The sequence below is a fragment of the Lygodium microphyllum genome, chromosome 26, assembly GCF_053477565.2.
Source record: "Lygodium microphyllum isolate KBCC chromosome 26, Lygodium_microphyllum_v1.1.10, whole genome shotgun sequence".
In the NCBI taxonomy this organism is placed as follows: domain Eukaryota; kingdom Viridiplantae; phylum Streptophyta; class Polypodiopsida; order Schizaeales; family Lygodiaceae; genus Lygodium; species Lygodium microphyllum.
Genome location: NC_141160.1, coordinates 121,864,511 through 121,883,960, shown reverse-complemented (window position 1 = coordinate 121,883,960; position 19,450 = coordinate 121,864,511). Strand labels below are relative to the sequence as shown.

Here is a 19,450-nt window from a genome sequence, read left to right as displayed (position 1 = left end):
AAACTTCTAGATGCTACCCTTTAACTCAAAAATAATAGTTATCATGTTGGCTGGACTGACTTCTCTGTTTTCCTTTTCCTCTTTTTTTTTTTTGCAAATAAAGTGTGGCTAATTATATTACTTCAGAAAAAACCTTGAAATACAAAGAAGTGCTCCTGCTCAACAGACTAGCTGGAGCTGATACATAGTCACAGAAATATCAAATATACAGGCCTCTCATGGTGGTCTAGGGGGGATGGGGGCAAGAAGCCATGGAGGGGGGGTGTATCGCCATTTGGGGCTACTTGCCTGCATCACGAAAAACAAGTCCTGACAGCCCCAAGTGCGTGAGTGGATGATGGAGGTCCAGAGCTCTGCCAAAGTCGCCTGTATAGAAAGTCTCTCTCCTCCAAAACCTCCTCACACCGCACCTTCCAGATATGCCATCCAGTGAAACTCCCTATGATCTCCCACACCTTAGAGCGGTCTACTCTAGGCTCCAGTACCTGGCGGATGGGTAGAGCCTCCAAGCCAGCTACTGGGCACGGCCCAGCCTCAATAAGGAAGATCGTGTCCTATGTTCCAACCTCATATAGAGGTGACAACCCTGACTGACTGCCTACTAACAAAAAGCTCCCCATGAGATACATCCAAGGCTGGGTGCTATGCGGCGGAGGATGCGGCATGCTCCTCTCCACACTATAGCTGTGTTGCCTCACACGACCAGAGGCAGTGCTTTGGAGTTTCTAGAAGCTGTTGTGTGCAGCATTTACATCCTCCATCCTTCTGCATCTGGGCTAACCAACTCCCTACCGCCAAGCCTCCATGTGCCACCAGTCATACGAAATACGATACCCTCCTTGGCCTCCAGTTGTCCCATAAGCAGCGCCATAAATTCCGTCGGGTATCCGTGATACTGTGCTCCGCCCAGCACCTACTACGCAATGGCACCCAGTCCATGTCCTCCTGCATCAGCACGTGTCTGCCAATCTTGGTTGTGTACTCTAGGAACCTCGGTGGGTTCTTGGTGACTGCCGTGGCTGGCCATAGCCACTCTGCTAGATCCCACTTCAGCTCATCTAGTGGTCTGCCCTCCCAAATCCAGAGGTGCCACTCCCGGAGCTCCTCCCAGAAAACATAGGGGTCCTGTCGCCATGTCTTCCCTTGAAGGCCCACCACCCGAATCCTTCTCCACGAAAGGACAGCTATCCCCTCATCTTGCTGCCCTCTGTCAAGGACCAAACGCCCCCCCTCCTGAACGGTGAAGAAAGTCCCATGCGGGGCGCCGCCCACTCTACTTGCCACGTGTAGGGGGATACTTATTGGTGAAAACTTAGTGGCCCATACCTCCCTGAGCTCTACCGGCTCTCCTACCAGGGGGCCAAGCCACTCTTAAGGTATTGCTGCATCAATCTCCCTTCTCCTCAACTCAACTCCTCTTTGGCAACCTGATGGCCGCTGCAACACCTCCTCATCCATCAACCTGTACACCTCCTGCCAGGTCCTGATGGTGCGAGCCGGTCGGCCTCCTAACCAGCCCACTGGATGTGGAGACGCTCGCCGATCTCTACCTCCTCTTGATCTCTGACCTGGGGGTTCCAGATCACCGGCTAACGTTCTATCTCCTCCTAGCAACCTAGGGGGCTCTGAATTAGGGCCTTACGAAGACCTTGCCACACACGACGTACGTTGAGATGTTTGCAATCACACCTATTTAAGTCTCTTTGTAAGGAGCAGTGAGGGCTCACGTCTAGAATCCTATATGCAAAGTAGGAGAAGTGCTACCATCCAGTTTCCTATAAGCATTGTACTTGCTCTCTTTTCTAATGCAATGTCATAGTACTTTTGTCCTTCAGTAAAGTCTATGTGTCATTGTCAATCTTATACACAAGATTGTGTTTATAAGTCCAAGTCTCAATCTTGAAACCTAATTCACTTGTGTAACAGTCAGTCATGTCAGTGTCTTCATGAACTCACTCTTTCTCTTCCAACCTCCATAGCTTCCGCATCTACCATGCTCTAGATCCTGCGTCTTTTCACATGGTATCAGAGCTCAACTGAGATCATGGCACTGCCTCTCTAGTCTCTTCTCTCCTTTGATCATCTCTGCCCAGCTCACATTCATCTTAGGACTTCATTTTTTCAACTTTATCTTCAATCAAGCTTGTGAGTGCCATAGCCAGACAGGACCTGCTGTACTTGGAGCTTTCATATCTCATCATAGAGGTCATATCTTTGGAAGCTTTCTTCTAGAGAGTTGTGCCTTTGCTCAGGGCGAAGCTTCCTATTACATAACACCTTGACGTTGACCACTCCAAAGCTCAACATTGCCAAAATTTGTGGTCGCTGGCTAGAATGCGCCTGCTGCCGTTTGTAGTACTGCCGCCATTACTACAGTTCGCGATATTGAGGACCACCACAGAGCATTGATAGCCCATCATTCAAGCTTCATTTCCATATAAATTTTTTTCAAAATGATCAAGTATAGCTCCTCCAATGTCAGAAAAACCAGGCTGCCCCCAGAAACCCTAACTGTGACTCCATAGCCATTTTCGCCTAAGCTCAAAAATCTCATCAGTATGTCAAACCCTGAGCTTGTTGATATCGAGGCATCACTGTTAGAGGAGGAAAAGAAGCTAAAAACTAAGGAAGAACCAAGCACCTCTAGAGATGAAAAAGCATTATATGTTGGCAACAGGTAGAAAGGCAAGAAGGATCAGCTTTTTTGTGACTTGTGCAAAAGGACCGGACACACTGAGAAGTTCTGCCACGCCAGAAAAAGGTCCCAAAAGGCCTATCTAGTTGCTGTTAAAGAAGAAGAATAACATGGAGCAAAAGAAGAATAAGAAGAAGAAAAAGACCACCAGAAGAAGGACAAACCTCATCAATCCTTCTATTCGGATAGACTCTTTTAGCCTTGTATTGCCTAGCCCTAATGCTTCAGACATCAACTTGTAAACTCCTCATGTAGCCTTATACTACAGTCTCTATACACTTTGTGAGGCCCCTCTTACAGCCTCTTGATGAACATCATGTTTATGGTACCCACACTTAGCCTTTTTTACGACAGCCTCTGGTGTTTTGCCATGTTTATGGTGTGCCCACACTTTGCAAGTATTGCTTTCACTAAAGCCTCTATATGCTTTGTACTTCTCGTTGTGATTGAGGAGGGGCGTTGAGATGTTTGCAATCACATCTACTTCAGTCTCTTTGTAAGGAGCAATGAGGGCTCAGGACTAGAATCCCATATGCACAGTAGGAGAAGTGCTACCATCCAGTTTCCTATAAAGCATTGTACTTGCTCTCTTTTCTAATGCAATGTCATAGTACCTTTGTCCTTTAGTAAAGTCTATGTGTCATTATCAGTCTTATACACAAGATTGTGTTTATGAGTCCAAGTCTCAATCTTGAAATCTAATTCACTTGTGTAACATCAGTCATGTCAGTGTCTTCATGAACTCACTCTTTCTCTTCCAACCTCCATAGCTTCCGCATCTGCCATGCTCTAGACCCCGTGTCTTTTCACAAAGTAAGCTACGTAGGAAGGGGGATCTAGGGGGCATGATCTGGGCCATCGTGAAGATCCATCTCAAGGATGGTCTCCAATCCTCGCCAAGCCTCGATCTGCACTCGTGGACACCTTGTAGTAGGACCATCCAGGTCTACCCTCCTGGTGTGAGACCATGGACTACAAGCTTGCCCAAAAGGGCCATACTCTGATACTCTAGGTCAATGATCCTAAGCCCTCCCTCTGACCGATACCGGATGATGGTCGCCCATGCCACCTTGGCCCGAGAGTCCTTGGAACCGTCCGACCTAGCCCAAAGGAAATCCCACACTAGGCGGCAAAGCTAAGCAACACAAGACGAGGAGAAGCACCAACATGAGGCGATGTACCAAGCCGTCACTAGGAGGACTTGGTTGACCGCCAGGGAGAGGCGAGTAGTACTCCAATAGGTCAGCTTTCTCCAAATAGGGTCGAGGACTGGGAGAAACTGCTGGGCGGGGGTAATGTCACGTCCCACCTAGAACCCTAGGTAGCTGACAGTTTGCCCTCTGCACACCCATCTAAATCCCAAGTGGACACTCCACTCCATACTAGAGTTCGGGTCTGTAAGGAAACCAACCGACTTCCGCCATTTGATTTTCGCTCCTACTGCAGTACAAAACACCTCGAGAGCTCGTCTCACTCTCTCCAACATCAACTCATCGTCCTCTATGTAAAGTGTTGTATCATCTATATACTCTGAGTCTAATAGCTCCGTCTCCTCTCTCACTAGAAGTCGGAGGCCGCGTAACCCACTCACTCATGATCTGAGGAAGTGAGATATCACCTCTGCAAAGAGTAGGAACAGATATGGGGCCAGTGGGCAGCCTTGCCGCACCGATCTCTCCAACTAAAACTCCTCCCCTCTCCTACCACCTATGAGAACCCTACTGGTAACCGATCTGTAGAGTGCAAAGACCCCATGGATCCATGTATGGGGGAAGCCCAACCTCTCCATGGTGTCCTCCAAGAAGTCTCAGTCCACCTTGTCATAGGCTTTCTCAAAATCCAAAAGTAGTATAGCCAATCCCTGACCACTGTGTTGGGCCCACTCTGTTGCCTCAAAGAAGGTAAAGACATTGTCTAGGATGCTCCTGTCCTGGATAAAGCCTGTTTGTGTGTCATGAATGATGTCTAGAAGCACGAGGCAGAGTTGCCTACCAATCGTCTTTTCCAGTGTCTTATAGGCAACTAGCAAGAGGGTGATAAGTGTCCACTTGGATAGCTCCAACCGGTCTCCCCCTTTGGGGAGGAGACTGATAAGACATGCCAATAAACTCCCTGGCATCCGACCTGAACTAAAAATCTCTTGGAAAGCCAGTAGTAAGCGGTCCTTCACTACCTCCCAGAAGGTGGTGAAGAAGGCCTTAGAGAGGCCATTCTCTTCTGGGCATTTTTGCCTGTCTTGGGTGTGGAAAGCCTCCTCTAATTCCTTCTCTATGAAGGGGGCTAGGAGGGAGCATCCCATCTCCTCTATGACGAGGGACGAGATGTGATCCCATACCTATTATCTGCAATGTTGTTCTTTGATTAGGTTGTTTCCTGCTGGAAAAGGTATCTGTAGTAGTCTGTGTGGCAATCTCCATCACCTCGTCTGGACTAGAGCGAATCCTCCCATACTTATCGCGAAGGATGTGTATCTGCTCTCCTGAGGTGTGGGGCTGTTGTGCTTGAAAGAACTCCCTGCACATCGTGTCCCCCTTCTACACTCAGAAGGCTACTGAGGTGCGGAATGAGAAGTTTGAGTGCATGTCCTTTAGGTCGGCGATGGCTGCTCGTGTGCGCACCTCCTGTGCGTTGAGGGTGGGATCCCGTAGTGTCTCCTATAATAATCTTTACGTGGCTGCTAGGTCCCATCGGAGTGCTCTATCCTCCTCTCAGCACTGCTACTTGGCCTGTAGGGCTACCTCCTGGCAGATACCACTCAACTCAGCTAGGACCTCTGCAATTTTTTGTGCGATCCGGTCTCTCCTGCTCCACTCCCTAGTCCAAATCTGCTCAATCTATCTCTTCACCTCCTCTCTCGTGTAGATCGAGTCACGGATCCAACAGGATCGTGTACCTAGGGAAGATGCTGGGGGATCAAGTGCCAGGAGGACCAGGCAATGATCGGACAGAGTGGTCTCAGCCAACTGCCCCATCTGACCTTCGTGAGATCATCCCCACTCTCCCCATAGAACCTGTCCAACAACTCCGGCAAGACTTCGCCTAGCTACGTGTATCCCCACAAGAAGTCCAATGACCTTTCCCTCCTATGGAAAGTTGGGTCTCTCCAAGCATTGGGAGCTCCTACTGCCAGTAGGAAGACCTCCCATGCCTCCTGCTCCTCCCCAGCCATGCCCTGGTAGTTCCTACCTCTGTCCTGCTAGTCCTCTAAGGCCTTGCAAGGGAGCAGCTATGAGCCAGGTTTAATGGGGGATCCATGGGAGATGGAGAGGGGACGGGGGTGGGTGTGGGTGTGGGGGTTTTGGGATCTCAGGTGAGGTAGTCTCTGGTGCGGGTGGTGGATGTGGGGGCTACAGTCCTACCAGGTGGGGCTGCGAAGTCCTCTACCGGGGGGGGCGTCACTCGCCCTCTTGCTTCTTGCTGCCGAGACTGTGTCTGAGGAGCTAGCTACAGCCCCCCTTGATGTCTCCCTCTCTGTCATCTCTGGACCCGTATGAAGCTATCAGCGTCCACCTACGCAATTGTCAGAGGAGCCGCCTTGGCTCCGAAACACGTGCAATCTGTTGCCTGATGCCCAAAGTCATGGAAACGTAGACATTGCCCTAGTTGCCCAGTCACAATGATGTGTTGCCTAAAGGAGTGACCTCCTGCTTCAATCTCCAGGAACTTTGTTATACTCTTTGTGTCTTTCACGGCCACTCATACCTTTGGGACTCTTGCAACTGTCACTGCATCCGTGGAAGCAAGAAGAACTGTGCCGAAGAGTCATCCAAAGTCCTCCACTAACTGGCGGTACTCTGCCGCCAGTCCGGGGAAAAGTAAGGCGACTGGATGTGTGAGAAATCTGTTATGGAGGGCAAATGTCTCCACTATGAAACCACTATACTAGGGAACTATGCAAATGACCCCCTTTGTGGAGGCATAAGGTGAGCTCTCCACTAACTCACGAGCTGCGTCCGCAAAGGTGCGTCAAACCATGAAGAGCCCTTGGCCCATGAGAACTGCCTCCGCGATCTGCGTGGTGCCAATGCGCAGCGTGGAGTGGAGCCAATCCCGGAGTTGGGCCCTCGATGGGGAGTGTCCAACGACTGACCAAAGATCGCTATTTCTTTCAACTCCAGCTCTGTGGCACGGACGGCTAAGAGCTGTTCCTCAGAGTGGATGATGCACAAGGTGTTTGACTAGGGGGCACTCGCAGAATGTGTGGGCGTCTGACCAGAGGTTTCCATTGCGCGTCCCTACTGAGAACCTACCTATCATGTTACCGTGCTACCGGAGGGGGCAATTGCTGTAGGGGGAGGGAGCAATTGGAGAGTTGGGGGGGAAGGGAAGTTGCTGTTTTTGAAGCAGGTGGTGTGTTGACCTGGGCAGGCTTTGAGGTGGAGGCGATGCGCCGAGGGGAAGGGGGGGGGGCGGGCTTTGGCGTTGGCGACGGAGAGGTAACAAGCAAGCGGGTGCGATTGCTCAGGCAATGGCTGCATGGTGAATTAGTCGGGGCGGGGGTAGCTCACGCGGCGCGACGGGCAGGGAGCGTATTTTAGCATGTCTATACTTAGTATGTCTCCTTTTCCAAGTATTTGAGGTCAGTGGAACATTTTTCTCTACAAACTAAGGTGGAAGCAATCTTTCTCTCATACTCTCCTTAGGTCATTTAGCAAATCAAGAAGAAGAAAGAAATACACCTCTATCCTCTCTCATTGTTTTAAGCATGGAAAGGAGCTTAGGAAGGGAAAATTTTGTCCATAGCATCTGGAAAAATAAACGGCTCATGTTTTAAATCACTAGTGAGGTCATCTAACGCTCAATCTTCGTCGTGGTGGAAGTATCACTATGCTGCAAGTGGTGATAAAGAAAATTTGGACTATTGGAGACTTTGTACTAGGCCACTGCATGTGAGGCAATGGATAAGGGACTCTCTAGTGATGGCATACACATGATCCTTATCTTTGCTAGCATGGTTAAGAATAGAAATTTTAAGACGTTTGCGTCATCGTTTATGGAAATATTTGGGTCCAGAATATATGTGAGCCTACTTAGGCTACATCAAGGGGATTTGGTATGGTTACAAAAATGCAAGTGTGAAGTGATGATACAGATTGCACTAAGAAAATAGATAATGCACAAACATGACTAAAACACAAGAACTCAGACAAGAATGCAATAAATGCCAAAACACAAAACACAAACATAGAAGAAAGAGAACTCTGAAGTGAATGAGTCAATGCTGTTAATCAATGAGAGAATGTACAGATGCTCAAAGCCAAAGCAATGGGAGTAGTTAGAGTGTGATGTCCACACAAGATGGACCTCCAAGTCTGTAACCACTAGTTGGAGCTGAGATGATGCTGAAGGTGGAAGGGCAGCAGGCTGCTAACCCAGACGCAGTAGTCTGGAGGCTGAATCTGGCAAAACACTTAAGGACTTTGGTTAATGTTCATCTCAACAATGTCATTGCCAACCTTGGTATAACTATCAGAAAAGATGAAGAAACACCAGCAAAGAAGGATATAGAAACTATTGATACAACAGATACAACAATAGATCTCAAAAACAAAAGTTTCAAGTATCAAAATCAAAGGCAAACCAAAAGATGTAGGAAACAAACCAAGTGCTACATCGATGGTGATCATGGACATCTTGCAAACAAATGTCCACATAAAGGAAGAACATACCAACAACAAAATTCTCACCACAAAAACAAAATTTAAACATTCATCAATATCTTTGTGATGATGAATCAAATGATCTTTATTGTTTGAAAGAGTTCAGTGAAATCAGTAGAGACTATGAAGACAGATTTTTTCGGATTTCTATGAGGAATATGACTCAGATCATGAAGCCTCAGAAGATGACATTGTAAGTCCATGGGATCTTGAAACGACTTGAATGAATTTGGTAACTTTTCAGCTTATTTTGTAGATGAATCAGAAGACTTCATCACCAATGATGAATGTTACATTTCAGAATGTGATAACATTTCTGAGGATGAAGGTTTTGACCATGGTTTCTACTATTCAGACATATGGTCTGAAGATACATCAGAGTTCTCAAGTGAATTCTCTCATGACTCTTATGACTATGATCTAGAATATGAACTAGAAGACAGTTGAGAAAGGTTTTAGATGATCATAACAATTCTATGACTGAAGATTTGTACCAGAGTGAAAAAAGATTTCATACTGCATTTTCAAAGGATAAATAGAACAAAGAAGCTAGTGAAGATGATGAAATCGAAGCTGTATCAGATTTACCTTCATTACAAACAATCAATATGCATAAGTTCAACCTTGTGAACATGTCAGAAATCTATTCTCTTGACTTTTCATAGTTTTCAACTTCTTCTACAAAAGATTGTAAAAGAAGGTTCACCTTTGATTCTGTGGAAACTGATAATGATAGTGATGATTTGAAATTCTCAAGCAAAGCAAGATCCTGAAAGAAGAAAGGCAGAGATAAAGTGAAGCAAGAATCATCCTCAAGTTCCAATGATGTTCCTCAAACAGGAACTCTCACCAGCAGTGAGACACTTAAGAAAGCTAATTTATTTGTCCCTCGCAAACTTGAACAAATGCATGACCCTTGCTCAGTTTCATTGAAGAGACAATTGAAAGTACAAATAATGTTCATAAAGAATTCAATGATTTGAATGAGACAATGATTTCTATGCAAAATAGCTCTAATCCTTGTGTAAGGTTCTCCAAACGAACCTGAGGACCAGAAAGAAATTTTGCAAACTTCAGCAAGTATTATGCAACTGGCAATCAGCCTCCTATCATCAGAAAATATATCAGAATTCAAGTATGTTAAGCCTCTGAATCAAATCAGATTCAAACTGTGAGAAAGGCATCGGTCATGATAAATGCATTGTAAGGAGATGGTTCTATCCCTGCTACATGTGTCAAAATCAGATAATTAGGCAAGTTTAGTATGTTCACTGTTAGTCTTGTTGATATAGAATCCATTCTGACAATTACTCCATTTGCATTATCTCCAAATACTGCCATAGAAGAGAGGAGCCTTATAATTGATGTACTCTCTAATGATAAAAGAATCACTCTAACATGCATTGCCAAAGTTTATCTCTATCTTTGGGATTTTAAGCTTCCTATTGAAATTCTGTTGATATGGTCTGATTATTGGAACTGACAACCTTCAACATTTAGTTCCATATACTTTCTAGTCCAAGTGTATTATGTTCAGCTTCAAAGGACAAAAGATAGTGGTGGCAATGCTTGCAAAAAATTAGTCGAACTATCTTCACCATTGCTCAACTACCAAATGAAAAAAAGGTGTAAAAGGCAGAGCAGTGGCTACAACAGCTCCTTCAAAAGCATGCAAGTGAGGTAGAACAAATGAAATCTCAACTTCAGAAAAATATGTTAGAAGATCCCCTAAAATTCAAAGAAAAGAGACAAAGGTTTGCTATCACTATGTCATTAAAAGAAGATGCTAAACCAACGAAGGATGTCCATAATGGGATGAGAGATGAAGATTTAGAAATTTGTAAAACAGTAATCGATGAACTGCTTAGGCAAGGACTAGTTGAGCCCACAATCTGTCCATGGTCCTGTGAAGCCTTTTATGTGAACAAACATTCAGAACAAAAGGGAGGGAAAAAGAGATTAGTGATAAATTACAAATCTCTTGATAAATTTCTCATTGGTTGTGGGCACCCTATTCCAATCAAAGATTTCTATTCAAGAGGATCAAGCAAGCCAAAGATTTCAGTAAGGTTTATGTAAATTTTGGATTTTGGCAATTACACATATAAATAAATAAATAAATAAAGGCACACACACACATATATATGTATGTATACTTATATATGTGTATGTGTGTGTGTGTGTGTGTGTGTGTGTACCAACATAGTGGAGCAGAGCAAGCACACACAAAGAGCACAAGAGAGAGAAAAACTACGAGAGCAATGAGAGAGAGCAGAAAATACAAGAACTTACTTGCTTGATGCTCATATGTATTTGTTCGAGCTTGTGGGGAATAAAAATGTTAGCTTTCTTAAGAGTGTCGATGCTAAGAATACCTATTCTAGGGAAGTCATGGGGATTGGAGAAAAGCTCTTCCTTAATTTTATCTTTAATTTTCTCCTTCCTTGGGAATCTTTGCTAGAGCTGTCTTCGGAACTTGTAGAGTCTTCTTCTCAATCTATTGACAAAATTTCTTCTTCTTTTTCTCTTTAATGGAAGCGGAGAGATGTTGACGTAGAAGATATGGCTGTAGAGAAATATTTTTCTTTTTCTCTATTGCTGAATCCTGAGAAATGATGTGCGTGGACTATTTCGATGAGGTAAACATTATCTAATGCTTCATCATCATTACTCTGCCTTGTGTTTTGTTATTCTGATGAGAACGTTGAGTGAAATTAATCGGCTGAAAGGGACTTGGAGTCCTCTTCATCAGAGAATTCTTCATCCAAAAGATCTGCTGCATGCTTAGAATCACAGTTAGAATTAGAAAAATAAGAATTATTGTCATCAGGGTCATAATTACTCAGATCATCAAGAGAGGAGTATGAAACTTCACTTGAGATGTCTGAATCATCTGACCATTCATCAGAGAAAGATAAGTCATAGTTTTCTGCATCATGATACCAGTCAAAATCATTGTCTGACTATTCAGAATTGGATTCTGAAGGTTGATAATCTGAGTCATATTCTTCATAGATATTATTACTGAAATCTGAAAGAGATTTATCATACAAATAATGATGGATGGATATTTTTTTCAAAAAAAGAAATTTCTATTAATAACACCTTGGTGAATACCTTAGGTAAAGTACAAAGTACAAGGAACTTTGTGAAGAGTAACTGAGTACATCACAAATACAATGGTTGTGTGAACAACCAATCTTGTGGGTTGTAATGCCAAACCATATGAGGGACAATATGGAAGAAAGTGCATGAATCCCATGTCCACAGAAAAGTCTCCCTCTCTTCCTCATCCTCTCAAAGCTGCCTTGCGTCCTCTCCCATCTCCTGCGGAGAGTGTGTATGATCTCTGTCCAGATCCTTGATAGAGTCTCTGCTGTGGATACATCCAGAAGGTCAATAATGTGGCTGCATCTCATATTCCAAATATACCAGGCTCTATACTGGCAATCATCTCCCATCTGTGGCTGTCCCCAAGTCCACTATGCCGATGAGTAATCTGGAGTAAGAATCTTGCTCAGATGTTATCCAATGATGAGAAAAGAGAAGCTCCCCTGAACATCCTCATAGCCACATGTTGGGCCTCTATCTATGACCCGTGCTACAGCACCCTAGGTAGCCACCATGGTCTGTGTTGTGCCATGAAATATTATCCTAAGGGCTGTCCTCCAAACCTCATGGGCTCTAGGACCGTCCTATAGGCAATGCTCTGTGGCTCCGCTGGATCACTCCATCTTGCTCATGGTACTAGATCCCTGTCGTATCCAAGCCACGTGCCAACTGCTAGGATCATGTGAGCTACAAGCCATAGGAAGAGAGATATCTTCCTAGGCCTGAAGCTATCATGTAGCCTTCTCCAAAAGTCACATAGGAACTCCTTGTGATTCCCGCTTTGTGCCAATGGGGGGAGGCTACTAGTTGTACTCTGATCTTACTCATTTGTATTCTCCTCCCTAGCTTGGTACTGTAGCCAAAGAAGGGCACATCACAAGGTCTATCAAGAAACGGATCCCTCTACACCCGCTCCTGGATCCCAATGTTAATCTTTGTAAAGGTCTCCTCTGGTAAGCCCAATATCTCCATCCATCAACTAGACAAGTGGTTGGGTATGGGTCAATGTGGCTCTTCCTCTCAAAGTGAGCCACTACTGTGATCCTCTGTCTGGAGCATCAAATGAATGTTGCATAGTCGAGGTCCTCTCACTGGAGGCTCTGGAGAAGAGACCAATCCAAGTTTGAGAGATATTTGTATTTGTCTACCAATATGTTGGAGCTCCCTCCATCACGGCCTCTGAGCCTCCTACGCAAGCTCCTAGAATGCACACCAATCTCCCACTGATACAACAACTTGTAAAGAGAATCTCCCCCATGATAAATATGTCCTCTATCCAAGAGTGTGGCTGGAGTCTAATCTCAAAAGGTGATTGAAGAGAAGATGCTGCCTTCTCTTTTCTTCGGGTGTAGTGGAGGGTAGCTGGTGAAGCCTTGGTAGTACAGATCTCCAGGCTCTGATAACAGCAGCTGCAAATCTGACCTCAAAGCTCCTACATTAGTCCCTGATCTTGATCTCCTAAAAAATCCAGTGGATGCTAGGCTGCCATGATCCTCCATGTGTAGATGTCATAGCCTGTAGCCTCCCTATTAGAAGTTTCTTCCAAGGCTTCTCACATGGAAGCAAACCCCTAACAAAGAGCTTAGCCATCAAGGCTTTGCTCTGGTTGTCGAGGTCTATGATCCCCAAGTCCCCCCCTTGGATCTAGGCTATATGATGATATCCCAAGCAACCTTCACCCTAGCTGTATTATTGTCTCCTCCGGACCAAATGAAGTTCCTAATAAGGTGCTTCACCTAGTTGATGCATGACCTGGAGAATGCCCAACAAGAAGTGATGTACCACATAGTTGCAAGGACTTGGTTGGCGGCCACTACTCTTCCTACACTTGAGAGTCTCAATGAGCTCCAATAACAAAGCTTTTGTCTTATACTCAAGAGGAGAGGTGCCAGCTATTGTTCCGAGGTAATGTCAATCCCCACATGGCATCCAAGTTATTTCACTATAGATCCACGGGAAACCCACGAGAAATCCTTATGCGCTTGCCACTCCAGTAGCCTAGTGTCACATACCCAGAATCCATAGGACTTGTGCCTATTAATTAAGGCACTTTCTGCTCTACAAAATATCTCCATGGCCGATAAAAAGGTCCTAAAGTTACTCTCATCCCCATCTAGATAGACTAACGTGCCATCCACAAACTCCACATCCAGAAGCTCCTCGAAATCAAGGATGGGTAACTTGATGCCTCTAATACCTCTAGATCTCTATCTCAAGGAGTTCGTGGCCTGTGCTACAAATAAGAACAAGAAGGTGGCTACTGGGCAGCCCTATCTAACTGATCTCCAAATGTTGAATCTATCTCCTCGTGCCCCACCGGTCATAACTTGGCTATGAGTTGAGGAGTAAAGAGTTGCAATTCCCCTGACCCACTACTCTTGAAATCCCATCCTCAGTATCATACCCACTGCTCTGGGACTACCAATCGACACGGTCATATGCCTTCTCAAAGTTGAGAAGTAGCAAGATAAGGTCCTACTTCCTAGATTGAGCCAAAGCTACGGACTCACAAAAAGTGAAGATGATGTCCAAGATACTGCACTCTTGAACAAAACCTGTTTGTGTGGGGTGGATGATATTTGGCATCAATGGGGCTAATTTGAGACTCATCACCTTTCAAGAATCTTATAGGCAGTTCTAAGCAAAGTAATCAATCTCCACTATGTGATCTCGAATTTGTCTCCACTTCCCTTGGAAATGAGGTGAATCAATCCCTCGAAAAGTCTCTTTGCCCTCAATTCCATGATCTCTTGGAAAGTAAACATGGGGCCTACATTGATGAGATTCCAATAGCTCAAAAAGGACTTATCCAGTCCATCTTCTCTTGGATACTTGCTTGAGGGCAATGCCAAAAGTGGCTTCTACACCTTCTCCTTTGTAAAATGGGCCATCAAGTACTGTAATCACCTTGTTTGTGCTCTGCCATATTGTTTCTCTATCCCTCTCATACCCTGGGTGCTTAGTAGTGGACCCAAGTAAAGTTGTGTAGTACTTACTATGTAGCCACCTATCTCACCTCCAAAGGGCGTTGTGCAATGGATCCATCTACTATCATGAGTCTCCTAACACCCTGTCTAGAGTGTTTTGGACCTGTGGTACAGAAAAAATCTTTGTTAACCCTGTCACCAGACTGAGACTAGAATGAAGCTCTCACGTGAAACTTGTACTTTGATCTAGCTTCCTTCATAGCATCAATGTCTACTCTAGTGATGTGTATCCTCTTAGCAATCCATTTGCATCCTGGCCATCTCTCCTCTTGCCTTTGTAAGGCAGCCAATGATGCTCCAGCAGATCTCTCCTTCTCTAAAAAGTCCTCTCTCCTCGTCATGGCCTCCTCTTTGAAGAAGGAACTAATCTCCTATAAGCTCTCATCCAAGTCGCTAGTTGTTCGTTCAACTGAGAAGGGTCTAGATCTCCATATCTGTGTGACTGACTCTCTCAGATCATCCTCATAGAACAAATGCTTTGGAATCCTTACACTAGAGTGGGATCATCCAGCTCTCTCAAAGAGAAGTAGCTAAATAGGTGAGTGGTCTGAGATGGTTGTGCCAAGTATGATGCCTATACGGCTGCCCTTGTCGCAAGCCCAATCGTCCACATAAATTGGGTCAACCCTAGAGAAAGTCCTAGCTCCCACTACCCTATCTCTCCTAGAGAACTAGAGCGATCAGGTGGACCTACCAAACTCTATTGTGAACCATGGGTCCTGGCCTTTGATCTAAAATTGTAACTCCTCCCAGGTAGTCTACTCTCCTCCTCTAATAGTTTCTGTGTATCTTCCTCTCCTATCCTCAAGAGCCTCCACCATATAAATGTTTCCCCTTGCTATCCAATGATCCACGTATGGTAGAAACTAAGGGTAGTCCAAAACTGTCTCCTATCTCGTTGGCCATTTGGGGCATAAATGATCAAAAGATCAATAAGTGACTCCTCCACTCTCAATGTGACCCATATAGCTCTCCCCGGAATCACAATACCCCAATCCTATACAGACTGGGTCCACTTCTTTGCAACATATATCCAAACTCTGGCCTATATCTCTGTACCTCCCACAACTACTACCCAATAAGTGTGTCTCTAGCTTAGCAATAGCTTTGTGCAGCAATGCGGTATCCTCTCTACTAAGAGATGTTGCTCTTGCAACATGAGAAAATCAACTGTTCCTACAAATGCTTTGCATAAGTCCTGTCTCATGAGGCTCTAGCCCTTCCTAAATGTCATCCTCCAAAGCCTCGTACTCTCCACAAGAGTATTCTCATGGAGTATGTCTCGGCGTGTCAAACCGGCATCGCTCTACCACCCACGTCTGCCTCTACTATCTCCTAGCATACACCCTCTCATGTGTCCTCTCTACTATATCTCTGCAGGGTGGAGTGGGGGGATGTCCTCGAAGTATGTGTCTGAATCCTCTACCTCCTACTCACTCTCCTGTGTCTCCTCATCGTGCTGGGTGTCAGGTGCCTGAGACAGGATCAACTCTGAGATCACCACTTCGTGATGTAGAAGTCTACGGGACAATGATGAGTCTGCAACCTACTCCATCTCTTGAGTCATTGTTGGTATCACTATCCTCTGTGGGTTGCATCACGTCTTTCTATGGTGCTATTGTAATCTACCATGGAATCTCTAGCTCCTAGATAACCAAGAGAGTGGCTATGGAAGCCATAGGAGGCTGGGTGGCACCGCATGGGCTGGTGGTCTAAGATCTTGACCACTCACCATTCCTCCACATGTCTCAACTTTGGGCCTCTTTGCTCCTACCCCTGTCCCTCATATGCGGGCTCTCGCTGTCTCCTCCTCTGTCTAGCATTGCGCCATCTCTAATGCTCTGCATGACTCCTTATCCGTGTCTCGGGTCTACTGCCTCCCTCATCTCTGAAGGAGGTCGGGCACTAGTGAGTCCTAGGGCACTCCATTGCAAGATGTCCAATCATCCTACATGTGAAGCACTGGCCGGAAAGTCATGTGTATGTGATGGGCTGGGTGAGAAAACCCCTCTTAGTAGCCATATGGAGAATTTACCAGATAAGAGGAATTATGCATTCTTACATGGCCAAAAACCTCGAACGCCTAACACCTTACACTCAAACGGCATCAGGGCTAAATGTCTATGATTGGTGTCACAAAGTTTAAGCAACCTCACAATGTCACAACCTTAAAAGATGGCCTAAGAGACCTTAGAATGAAAAAGGCTCTGATACCAACACACAACTAGGCGAAGCAAGTGCACACAGAGAACATAAGAGACAACAAGTACAAGAACAACAAGGGGGAAGAAAATGCAAGAACTTGCTTGATATTTGTATGTTACAACTAAGAGTCTCAAGCTTTTTATATAGGTTACAAAAAAGGAATAATTTTTACAATACTGTAGTATGAGTTGGATCACACTTCATGAGTGGTGGAAAAGATAAGTAGGGACTTTTAAGTGGATACTGAGTCAAGCCTACAAGAAAGTAGATTGGCTATAATATTATTTTTTCTCAAAACATGTTCAAAAGTTACATCAAGTTCATCAAAGAATAAAGACCATATGTGTAGTTTTTTATTGCCGATTTCTTTTGATGCTTTTTTTGTGAGATATCCCTTTAGATGTTGTAAATCAAGAATAGTAAAAGAGATAAATTTGATAAAGATGCAAAAGACCTTGATAGATATATGACGACTAAGCTTTCCCTTTGGTTTGATAGGTAATTTTTTTGTGGGGGAGAAGATACTAGAAGCATATCTACAAACTTGCAAATCTCTTGATACATTTTTCTCTTAAACTTCTTCACAAATTATTGCACTCGGTCAAATGTAAGATGCATTAGTTTAATTTATGAGATTGTGTCTAGTAGGTAGGTATAGTGGTGGAAGTAAGGTCACAAGGTTTTCTACTTGTCTTAGTCCTCTCACAGGGATAGGTATTTAAACAAAATTAGTTTTTCAAAGCAAAAGAGTACAGATCTTGGGTGGATAGAGCTAAATTTGATGTAGACAAGTTTATCCAATTTAGGCATCCAAGAAATTATTGAAGGGTAGTTACATTAGAGAGTTTATTTGGACACTCAAGTATTTTCTTCAAGACATGTTCTTGAAGTTCAATCATTCAAGTATTTTTTTCAAGACATGTTCTTGAAGTTCAATCATTCCTTGATGAATCTTTAGCTGTCGAAAATCAACTCTTGTGACAAAGATAATTGATTTGGTTAGTGAGAGAACCATGCTGGCATTATTAACTACTTCCATGAATTGTTGTAAATGCTTGAGATGTTCTTTCACCTTTGAAGCATCTCTCTCACTTATATTTCAAAGGCCTAAAATGATTTGTTTTCTTTTATATGCTTTGATGCTTTCTTAAATGAATGATTCTTCTATTAAAAACCTTGTAGTTTTTGTAACAACTCATCTTTCTGTTTTATTACCAAGTGATTCTCCAATTTAAGAACATTCTTCTTTGCAATAAGATCAAATAGGTAGGGACTATTTTAATGCCAAAAGGTAGAACACTCCATTGGTAATGGTCATGTGGAACACAAAAATTTGTTTTGAATCTATCGGAAGCCTTAACATGAAGTTGCTAAAATCCTGATTTAAGATCAAATTGGCTGAATATCTTGGCCTTGCGAAGCCTCTTAATCAAAAGATCTTTAATCAATATGCGATATCCATGACCAACTAGATATTTGTTTAAAGGTGTATAATTTCTCACGGATCCTTTTTTACCTCATTTGTGTTCTAAGGGCTTGTTGACATAGGATGCTTAATAGGGCCATTGGAAATTTGTCACTTCTATCAACCCTTTTTGGAGGATTTCTTAAATTTCTTGTCTGCAAAGCTCTAAACCATCTTTCCTCATTCCTTGGTGTACTGTTTTTGTCGGAAATGCATTATCTTTGAGAGGAAAAGCAATACCAATTTTCTATTTTTTCTTCTTGGAAGAGCAAAGAATCTTTGAACATAAATTATTTGAGGGCTTACGTGATCTATCTCCTTCTACAATTTCTAAATTTCTTGCTAAAGCCATATTTTTGTTTGATCTTTTGCTTTATTGGAAGGCTGAGTTATTGTCTAGATGCTTCTACCAACTCTGCCTAACAAAGGAGTGATTTTCTTCCCACCAAAATAAACAGTAATGTGCTTTGTCTAGAAAGTATATGGTACAAGATATTGTAAAACATTAGTGTCAATGACATGATCATATCACATACTCTTCATTGATTGTATTTCAATTGGGACTTTGATTTCTCCAAGATAAAGAAAGGCTTTGGTGACAAACAAAAAGAGTGTTTCTCTTGTTGTTTAAGAGTTCTACAATTATAGGACTTCTGGAACTAGCCTTCCTTCCTTGGATGGGTAGTAAATCCTTGATTACAACTTAATTATAGCAGCAAACAATAATACAAATCTGAAAATACAAATTTACCCACTGATCTTGGACAATGCACACCCAATTGGGCCCCAAAATTGGAGCCCCTTTCGGTATTTCTTTAGCTCTATTGAAGAAGAAGTTGATTTACAATGAGATTCTCCCTATCCCCTTTGCAGTCCAAACTCCCCTTGCTGTCCAAAGTGACTAGCAAGTCTTCAATCTATTTTGCCCCTTGATTCGAGCACTTAATTGGCCTTCATCCACTTCATAGACGATGGAAATGCCCCAAATTCAATGATTGGCTAGTCCTCCACCTGAATTTAGCTGGAATTCACCTTTAGTCCTAAAAAATCCAAGTCTTCGAGCTTCCAATTTTTGGCACGCTTCTCGAGGCTATTGCTAAACCCTAATTTCTACTGTAAATTAGGGTTTACAGCAAAGAAATTTGCAATTTCTCAACCTCCAAGGGTCCAAATGCTAAGATCTTCAGAGTAAATTGACTAGGCATCTTCCACTCCCGAGTCTCTCTGTGTCATCTTTAACCATTAGATCGGTGTTAGGTACCATTAAACTTCACATCTCTAGTGTCACCAACTAACACTTATGGCCAAATGAATGACCTAAGCCAAC

General features: G+C 43.8%; 1 protein-coding gene across 2 annotated transcripts in view; it reads left to right on the top strand.

Moving 5' to 3' along the window:
• Nucleotides 1-19,450, top strand: part of PNG1 (peptide-N-glycanase 1) — a 253,484-nt gene that overhangs the window by 221,774 nt on the left and 12,260 nt on the right. The window lies entirely within an intron of this gene.